Source organism: Lactuca virosa, chromosome 2 (assembly GCF_052849685.1).
Source record: "Lactuca virosa cultivar CGN04683 chromosome 2, Lactuca_virosa_CGN04683_v6, whole genome shotgun sequence".
Lineage (NCBI taxonomy): Eukaryota > Viridiplantae > Streptophyta > Magnoliopsida > Asterales > Asteraceae > Lactuca > Lactuca virosa.
Genome location: NC_136427.1, coordinates 241,295,729 through 241,305,185, shown reverse-complemented (window position 1 = coordinate 241,305,185; position 9,457 = coordinate 241,295,729).

The window sequence follows — 9,457 nt, the reverse complement described above, 5'->3', positions numbered from 1 at the left end:
TATCCTACCCGTTCGGCTAACGACCCTCCACCGATCAAGGAAGCGGTGGGTGAGAGTGGACACCCATTAAGTCACCATTTTATAGGCAACAACCTTATACCCCCCTTATAGACCGGCTTCGTGAATGAGGCCTACTAACGGTAAGAATAACATATTCTTATACATATCTATATAATAAAATTATAATAATAGTATAAGTGTTGATTTTTTAAACTTTTTAAAAATCTAAGGTTTAATTTGGAATTAAAGTATTAAAGTGTAAGATTTTTCAAATTCCAAAACTTGAGGGCAAGATTTGAAACTATTCCAAGTCTCTTCAATTTGTAACTTATGAGTTTTAATGGTTCATAAAAATGAAGACTCTTCATTTTATGAAACCTCTTTAGTTCTTTAATCACAATTTAAAGAAGTGACTTTTGGTTATCCATAACTTGAGGACAAGTTATGGACACCATCATTGCCATTAAGATCATGAATTAAACACACATGGAGGTTACACATAATTCCTATGATCTTCTAAACTCATATGAACACAAATTCATGTCAAGCAATTTCAAGAAGATCATATAAACATATACAATACTTGAAAATTGATAAAAGTCATGTAAAATGGGTTAACATAATCATTATCATTTTGAAAAACAGATTTTACAAGTCCAAAACAGATTGGGATAATGATCTTAATCCATTTCCAGCAACAAAACTCGAAAAAACTGCCCAGCATGCTCCTACTCGTCGAGTGCATTATTCTACTCGTCGAGTAGGATGAATTTGTTCATGGACTCGGCGAGTCCTCCCCATGGACTCGGCGAGTCCAGTCGTCAGAGTGCAGAATTTTCGATTTTTAAGCAATTTTGCATCAAGTATATAGAAAACAATCCTAGGCTCTGATACCACTGATGGGTTTTGAGCATTCTAACACTTCCTATGTGTACATGCAACCCTAATAACCTTGAATCTATGTTTTCTCTATATACATGCAAATTTCTTTTCAAGGTTATTTCCTAACTAGCATGGCATGGGGATTACATAGAACATAAAACTAGTAGAAATACATACCTTGTTGTTGCTTGGATTCCTTCAAGACTTTGTGAGCCTAGCACCCCAAATGTTGTGCCTCAAATGCTTCACGCAACACCACAAGACTTGGAATAACTTGAGAGAATGTCACTTAGCCTCAAAATCGGTTATGCCCTCTCTAGAAACACTTAGTGCACATTTTGCATGCTATAGGGTTTCTTTTATAGTGTGTCATAATTAGGAGTTACAAATGTAAACCCTAATTGTCATGACTCTTCATTTCTCATGACCCATGGGTTTGTAACTCCCATGGACTATCCATGGAGCTCCATATGGTTACAACCAAACCCATAAACCATGGATCATTAATCCACCATAAAAGAATTGATGATTGTCATAATCAACCCTATATATTTAATTAGTCTCATTTTGATCACCAAATTAATACTAGATTAATACTTGATCAATACTAATTAAATAATACTATTATTAATATATTAGAACTTATAATATATTAATAATCATAAGTGCCTTATTCTCTCATTTAGTCTATCCAAGTATTGCAATGTCATGCAACCCAAATGGAACATGTGGGGTCGGGTCAAGTTCATACCAAATAAAGTTATGGACTTAGACACTATATCCAACAAAAGATCCTTTGGTTATCTCTTCTACGGACCTAGTGAGAATGTGGTATTTGTAGCTAGAAGAGGAGTCTTTCATGAGAGAGAGTTCATAAGCCAAGGAGACAGTGGAAGGCAAATTGACCTTGAAGAAATTAAAGAGTCAAGTGGTGAAGGAACCTCAAACCTTAGTAATCAACCTGAGGAGGAAACTTCTGTTGATCCGACTGACGAGCCCATACCTCTGAGGCATTCCACGAGAGTTAGGAATGCACCTGAGCATTACTATGGTTTCCATATTACTGCGGAAGGTGATACGCTTATCAGTGATAGTACACTGGTAAGTCTGGATGAACCTAACAGCTACACAGAAGCCATGGCAGGCCCTAAGGCTGCTAAATGGAAAGAGGCTATGGACAGCGAGATACGGTCCATGTATGACAATCAAGTTTGGAACTTGGTTGACAATGTACCAGGTCGTAAGACAGTCGGGTGCAAATGGATCTTCAAGAAGAAGACCGACATGGATGGTAATGTACACACTTATAAGGCGCGACTGGTTGCAAAGGGCTATTCTCAAACTCCGGGAGTTGATTATGATGAGACCTTTTCACCAGTAGCAAAGATTAAGTCTATTAGGGTTATGTCAGCCATTGTTGCATTTTATGACTATGAAATATGGCAAATGGATGTCAAAACCACTTTCCTTAATGGAAAGTTGGCTGAGGATGTTTACATGAGTCAGCCAGAGGGTTTTGTCAGTACAGAGTACCCTAATAAGGTGTGTAAGCTTGAGAAATCCATCTATGGATTGAAACAAGCACCTCGCAGATGGAATCTTTGTTTCGATGAGAAATTCAAAGAGTTTGGATTTTCGAGGAATAAGGATGAGTCTTGTGTATATGTTAGGGCTAGTGGGAGTATAGTTAGCTTTTTGGTGTTGTATGTGGATGACATACTACTCATAGGAAATGACATCCCAACCTTGCAGGAGGTTAAGTCCTGGCTTGGGAAGTGTTTCGCTACGAAGGACCTTGGGGAAGTTGCCTATATCCTAGGGATAAGGATATTGAGAGACAGGAGTAAGAGAATAATTGGACTTAGTCAGAGTAGTTACTTGGATAAGGTACTGAAGAGGTTCAGTATGCAGGATTCCAAGAAAGGGGAATTACCGATTCAGAGTAATGCCAAACTGAGTAAGACTCAGAGTCCGAGTACAGAGGCTGAGATAGCTGAGATGAGTCATGTGCCATATGCTTCCGATGTGGGCTCAGTCATGTATGATATGACTTGTACTCGCCTTGATGTGGTCTTTGCTTTGAGCATGGTCAATAGATATCAAGGGAACCCTGGCAAGGCTCACTGGACTGTGGTAAAGAACATTCTCAAGTATCTGCGAAGGACTAAGGATTGGGTCCTTACCCTTGGTGGCAGTGATGACTTGAGAGTGGTAGGGTATAGCGATGCTAGCTTTCAGACTGATAGGGATAATTTCCGCTCTCAGTCCGACTAGGTCTTTATCCTAAATGGAGGAGCAATTACTTGGAAAAGTTCCAAGCAGGAGACGGTAGCTGATTCAACTTGCGAATCAGAGTATATAGCAGCAAGTGAGGCAGCAAAGGAGGCAATATGGCTAAAGAACTTCATTGGAGAACTTGGAGTTATACCAGCTATAAAAGAGCCAATGGAAATTTTCTGTGACAACGAAAGTGCGGTTGCCTTAGCTAAGGAACCAAGGGATCACGGGAGATCCAGACACATTGACAGAAAATACCATTTCATTAGACATCGAATAGAAGAAGGAATCCTCGTGGCAAAGAGGGTATCATCAGATGAGAACCCAGCAGATCCCCTCACGAAGGGACTGAGTAGGGTTAAGCATTTACAGCATGCAAGGCGCATCGGGCTGAAGGATGATATTAGTTTTAATAATTAGATAGGCTTTGAAACTTGTAAAATGTAATTGATATTTGATGATTAAATAAAAGTTGTTGTTTATTTATGAGTAAAGTGTTACTATCTTATGTTAATCGTTTACTATTGTTTCAATTTTGCATGTTTTGACTTCCAGAATAATTATATTATTCAAACTCTCCACAGTCAGTCATACTTTAGAAGTAGGTATTGAATTAAGACTGTCATGAATTGGGTTTGTAGATTGTTTAAGGTGTATTAGACATAGCAATGGTTGTTGCAACATTCATGAGTGCTCATAAGTTCTGAGTATTGGACTCAACCCACACTCACTTGTATCACTTCATGGAATTTATCTCGAGTGATCGTGAGACGGTAATATCATATAAATCTTCAAACCTAGAGATATGAGTTGTTGACTATGAGTTGGTTATATATTGATTGTACAAAAACGCATTGGTAACTCGATGTTATCAAACGTGCTTTTGTGCATAATTCAATAAGTAGTCAGTACAAGCATATGAGTCGAAGTTTATATGTTCCTTCTAGGATTAGAAGCGATATCTGGGCCCCTCGATGATTTTGTTTTGACCTATGTACCGGGCCCGGTCAGAACATAATTGATGTGTTCAATTTAGTTCTATGTCAAACGGATCAGAGATCGAGAAACAAATGTTGGACAATAAGTAAGACCATGTTCCATGTATTTGTCCGGCTGATATCTTGAGAGCAGAGGATTATATGATCACTTATCTTAAATGGCATATCATCATCATCATCATCTTAGTTCCAAGAGACTTTGAAAGAGCTACGATTGCTAGTCGGATTCTGAAGTCATATCTGCAACTATAGTTATTAGACTTATCCAAGTGGGAGACTGTTGGATATAGTGTCTAAGTCCATAACTATATTTGGTATGTACTTGACCCGACCCGGCATGGTCCATTTGGGTTGCATAGCATTGCAATACTTGGATAGACCAAAATAAGAGAAAGGACACTTAAGGTTTATTAATATATTATAAGTACTAATATATTAATAATATTATTTAATTAGTATTGATCAAAGAATTAATTTGGAATTAATTAAGTGATCAAAAAGAGACTAATTAAATATATGGGGTTGATTGTGTAAATAATCTATTCTTTTATAGTGGGCTAATGATCCATGGTTTGTATGGATTGGGTTAAAACCCATAAGGTGCTCCATGGATAGTCCATGGAGGTTACAAACCCATGGATCATGGAATATGGAAAGCCATGACAATTAGGGTTTACATGGTGTAACCCTACTTGTGCCACAACTATATAAAGAACCCTATGCAAGCAAAATCGGACTACGAAAAGCAAGTAAAAGGGCTAGCCGATTTTTGAGTATAGTGAACTTCTCTCAAGGTTATTCCAAGTATTGTGGTGTTGTGTGAAGCATTTGAGGCATCACATTTGGGGTGCTAGGCTCACAAAGTCATCAAGGAATCCAAACTACTAAAAGGTATGTTATTCTACTTGAGTTTTGAATTACAAGTTCCCCATAACATGCTAGTTAGGAAGTAAACCTTGGAAAATCAAATTTGCATGTATTTTAGAGAAAAACATAGATCTAAAGTTTCTAGGGTTGCATGTACACCATAGGAGTGTTAGAATGCTAAAAACCCAACATCAGGTACTTCCTAGGATCGTGCGAAGGCGAAGGCGTGATCATACACAACTTCCTGTTTTATGTATCTGGGTCTTGGGGAAAACTCTAATTTGAAATAATGCTTTTGAAACAATGGCTTGTTTTGTAAACAATGCCGATGAATAGTTGATTTTGAAAATTTTAAATTTATTTTGATTTTTGAGTGTTATAAGTTGGTATTAGAGACTTGGTTTGAGAGAATTAGATGACCATTCATGTGAATCCATACTCAAACTAGGGAACTGGAAAAGTTTTGAAAATGATTTAAAAAAAACATGTTTTCAAAAGTAAATAAGGAAGGATGTGATATGTACGATCAGCCAGAGTAAGAAAGTATACCCCAAATTACCCACACTATCATTTACTCTTATGTGATGATAGAACAACATGCTAGTGATAGGCTAGGGATCTTCAAGAATTGCATGATAGAACTGCCTGATAATTGATGTCTGATAGCCTAAGGTTTCTTTCTTATATGGAATTGACATCATTACTGTAGTTGCTTAGTGTATGCATCATAGTTGTACATAACCAAGAGTTTATAGTCTGAGAATGTTTGATTTGGCCTTATTTCCTATTCCTTGTCTTCTTGTGGGCTTAGGGTAGAATCAGATATTCGACTGTCTATAGGATCCAATGTTATGTATGATTAGCATACACGAGTGCTGCAAGGCTGATGGAAGTTTCATGGATGAGTTATGCGGGGTCAGTCAGCCAGTTGAGGAATATATAGCCTTTCTCTAGGAAGTGAGAATAGGATGTATGCGTATTATAATGTGTGCTGTTAGGGTCATTGTGATGATCTTTTGAGACAAATACGGGTAGGTGCGGAAGGTAGTATGGGCCCGTACTATTGGAAGCATGGGACCCGTATGCATAGCAAGGAAGTCACAACCCCTAGGGTTTTGTTGTTTGGAATAGCTCATATGGTATGATATGCGCCTCATATGATATTTTCTAGTTTATTTTCAGTATCATGGTCACGAGGAGATTCGAGTCAGGAGGTGGATCGAGTGGCCAGGATAGGCCAGGGCTGATTGAGGATCAGGTTAGGGAGACGGTTCATGCTGAGGTTATTTCTATTATCCGGTGGCAGATATCGAAGTTGTTTGGGTCTATCAAGACCATCATGATAGAGTTGTTTGATGACTGATACGCTGCACTTTCTGAGGTTGTTGTTGCTACAGCTACCGCGGAAGGTATGGTTTCTGAAGTTTGCACTGATGGGTTTTCAATTCATAGAAGTATATAGATGGAGTTGATTTGTGGTTGTAGTTATGAGAGTTCCTGGTATGAGTGGTTCTCTCTGGACGTTGGGTCTTACAGTTCAGATCGGGGCCGTGAAAGAATTGTCCAAATTGTTGGGTATGTCTGAAGAATTATAAGGAGTGACTTCGAGGACGAAGTCCGATTTAAGTGGGGGAGAATTGTAACATCTCTATTTCCAGGAATTTTCATTTTCACAATTGGTATGAGAATTCAAATTGATCCTAAATGGTATTTTTGTAATTTCAGGTCGAAGGCTAGTACATTGGGCGTACACCACGTACGCAGGGCGTACATTCGAGGTTCTCAAACCCTTAATTTTAGGGTTTGGACCATATGCAAACATCTTTATGGCCTCCAACCTCATCTCTCACCCGCCTCCAACATCTCTATTTGATTTTAGCAAACCCTAGCCACTTGTTTGAGCATTTTTGACCTTGTGGGTGTGTTTTGGTGGTCTTGAAGGAGAAAAAATGAAGTAGAACCACCTTGGAAACTTGAAGGAGCTTTGGATCTGGGATCTTCACTTCTCTAGCAACCTCTAAGAGGTATAAAGCTTTAAAATTGGCTTGTATTTCCTTAGATCTTGCTAAGTTCTTGATTCATGAGCATTTTGGTCCCAAGACTTAACATTTTAGAGTATGGCATGCTCTATTCCATTCTAGCTGTCCTTTCAGATGTTTTGACGGGTTTAGAAGCATAAAAATAGGGTTTTGGCTCTTAATCCTTCTCCATGCATGTGTTTGATTGTATTAATGGGTTAAGAGGATGGGGTTTCTAGCATTTAGCACTTATAGGTCATGCAAGACCATAAAGTTGGAAACTTTATGGTCAAGGATGATATTTGGGACTTGGATCTGCATTTTGGTCAAAATAGCTTAAGTGTTAAGCACTTAATTCATTACGTGATCGTCCAACTACGTATGTTGGGCGTACTAATTGGTATGCTGCGCGTACGCATGCTAAGCCCCCAACTCCTCGGACAGTGAGTACGCCATGCGAACATCCGAAGTATGCCACGCATACGAGGTCTGGGTCGACTCGGCTGGGTTGACTCGGCTGATTTTGTTGATTTTGACCAAGGGTATTTTGGTAAAATATTATTAATTTAGAATGGGAAATGTTTTGATTATTAGGAGTCGGGTAGAGCCGGTTGTCGGAGAAGAGATTCATTCAGACTGTATTCGGACTGAGAGGTGAGTTTTCCTCACTGTACTTATGGATCGAAGGCACCAAGGCCGACCTATTGGATTATATATCTTGATTTGTTGTATGTTCTTATGTGGAGATATGTGGTTACTGGTTATGTGATTAGACTGGTAGATCTGTAGGACTACATGTGTTTGTTGTTATTGATTATCGATATGTTATGGTTTAATGGGTTGAGGCGGACCAACTGATACTGAAGGACAAGATACCCAGGGCGGTTCAAATAGACTAAAGGCCTGTGAAGCGGTCCAGTCAGGACGAGGCCCAGAGAGCGATCCAGATAGGTTGAAGGCACGGTGAGGCGGTCCAGTCATGTTAAAGGCTCTGTACGCATGTTGTTGTTTGTTATGTTATGTGGTGGTACTTTAGAGGAACTCACTAAGCGTTGGCTTATAGTTTTAGTTATTGTTTTAGGTACTTCTGAGGACCATGGCAAGGCAAAGGCGTGGTCGAGGACATCCTTCTGTTTTATGTTATCTGGATTTTAGGACACTCTGATTACTGAAAAACACTATTGAAATAATGGTTTCGTAACATTATAAATTGAATTGTTGTTTTTGAAAAGTTAAAATTTGTTGTGATTTTTGAGATGTTACAATAGTAGAAGAGATACCGGCGACCACCCGAAACTTCCCCTTTCCGGCCACCGACGTTGGTGTTGTTGTCGATTTCCTCCTCCAAAGTAAGTGTTTCCTTCCTCATTTCTTCCTTTTCTTTCTATTTTAATGTTGATTTCCATAAGCATTTGTGATTAATTGCATTTTTTTCTCAAAAAGCTTTTTCCTTTTCAGCCACCGCCACTACTGCCGGTTGTTGCTGTCACCGGCGTCAACTACCACCACCACTACACCAACTACTGATTCCTGGCCACCACATGTTCTATTTACTGATTTTGGATATTAATTGCAAAAATATGTGTGTTTGCTGTATATATGGTATATACGTGTATTTGTTATATGTATATGTGAATTTGGTGTATGTGTGTGAAAATTTGTGTATTTGGTATAAATAATATGTTATTATGTATGTATGTGAAAATATGTGTTTTAGGTATAAGTAGGATGTTATTGTTTATTTGATGTATGTAGTTGTAATGTATGTGTATTTGGTGTATATGTGGTACGTGTATGTGAAAGTATATGTATTTGATGTTATTATGTATGTATATGAAAATATGTGTTTTTGGTATAAGTAGGATGCTATTGTTATATATATATATATATATATATATATATATATATATATATATATATATATATATATATATATATATATATATATCAGTGTTGTAAAAATCGGCCTAGGCGGCCGATTAATCGGCGCCTAAGCGCTAGGCGGACTGTAACCGACCACGTTTATGTGTAATCGCTCAAGGTAATCGGGGCTGGTCAACGCCAGTCAAACTCGGAGGTAATCGGATCTAGGCGGTTTATTTGGTCAACTTCGGTCAACGGATTTTCAAAAAAGATTAGGGGCAAAATTGTAAAAACTGAAAACTTTTTGCTAGGGTTCGTTCTCACTTCGCTTGTTCCCACTTCACTCGTTCCCGTCCCTGTGAACAAGTTTTCTATGGTTTCTCTCTCGACTCAAAGCTGAAATCGGAGAAGTGGAAGCTTGCCCTCACCGTCGCCTCTTACAGTCGAAATCTGTGAACTTCGCCATCGTGGCTGTTAGAGCCGCATTTGTCTTCCGTGTTCCGACATCAGTCCGCCTAATCTACACAGGTTAGTTTTTCAAACTCGATTTAT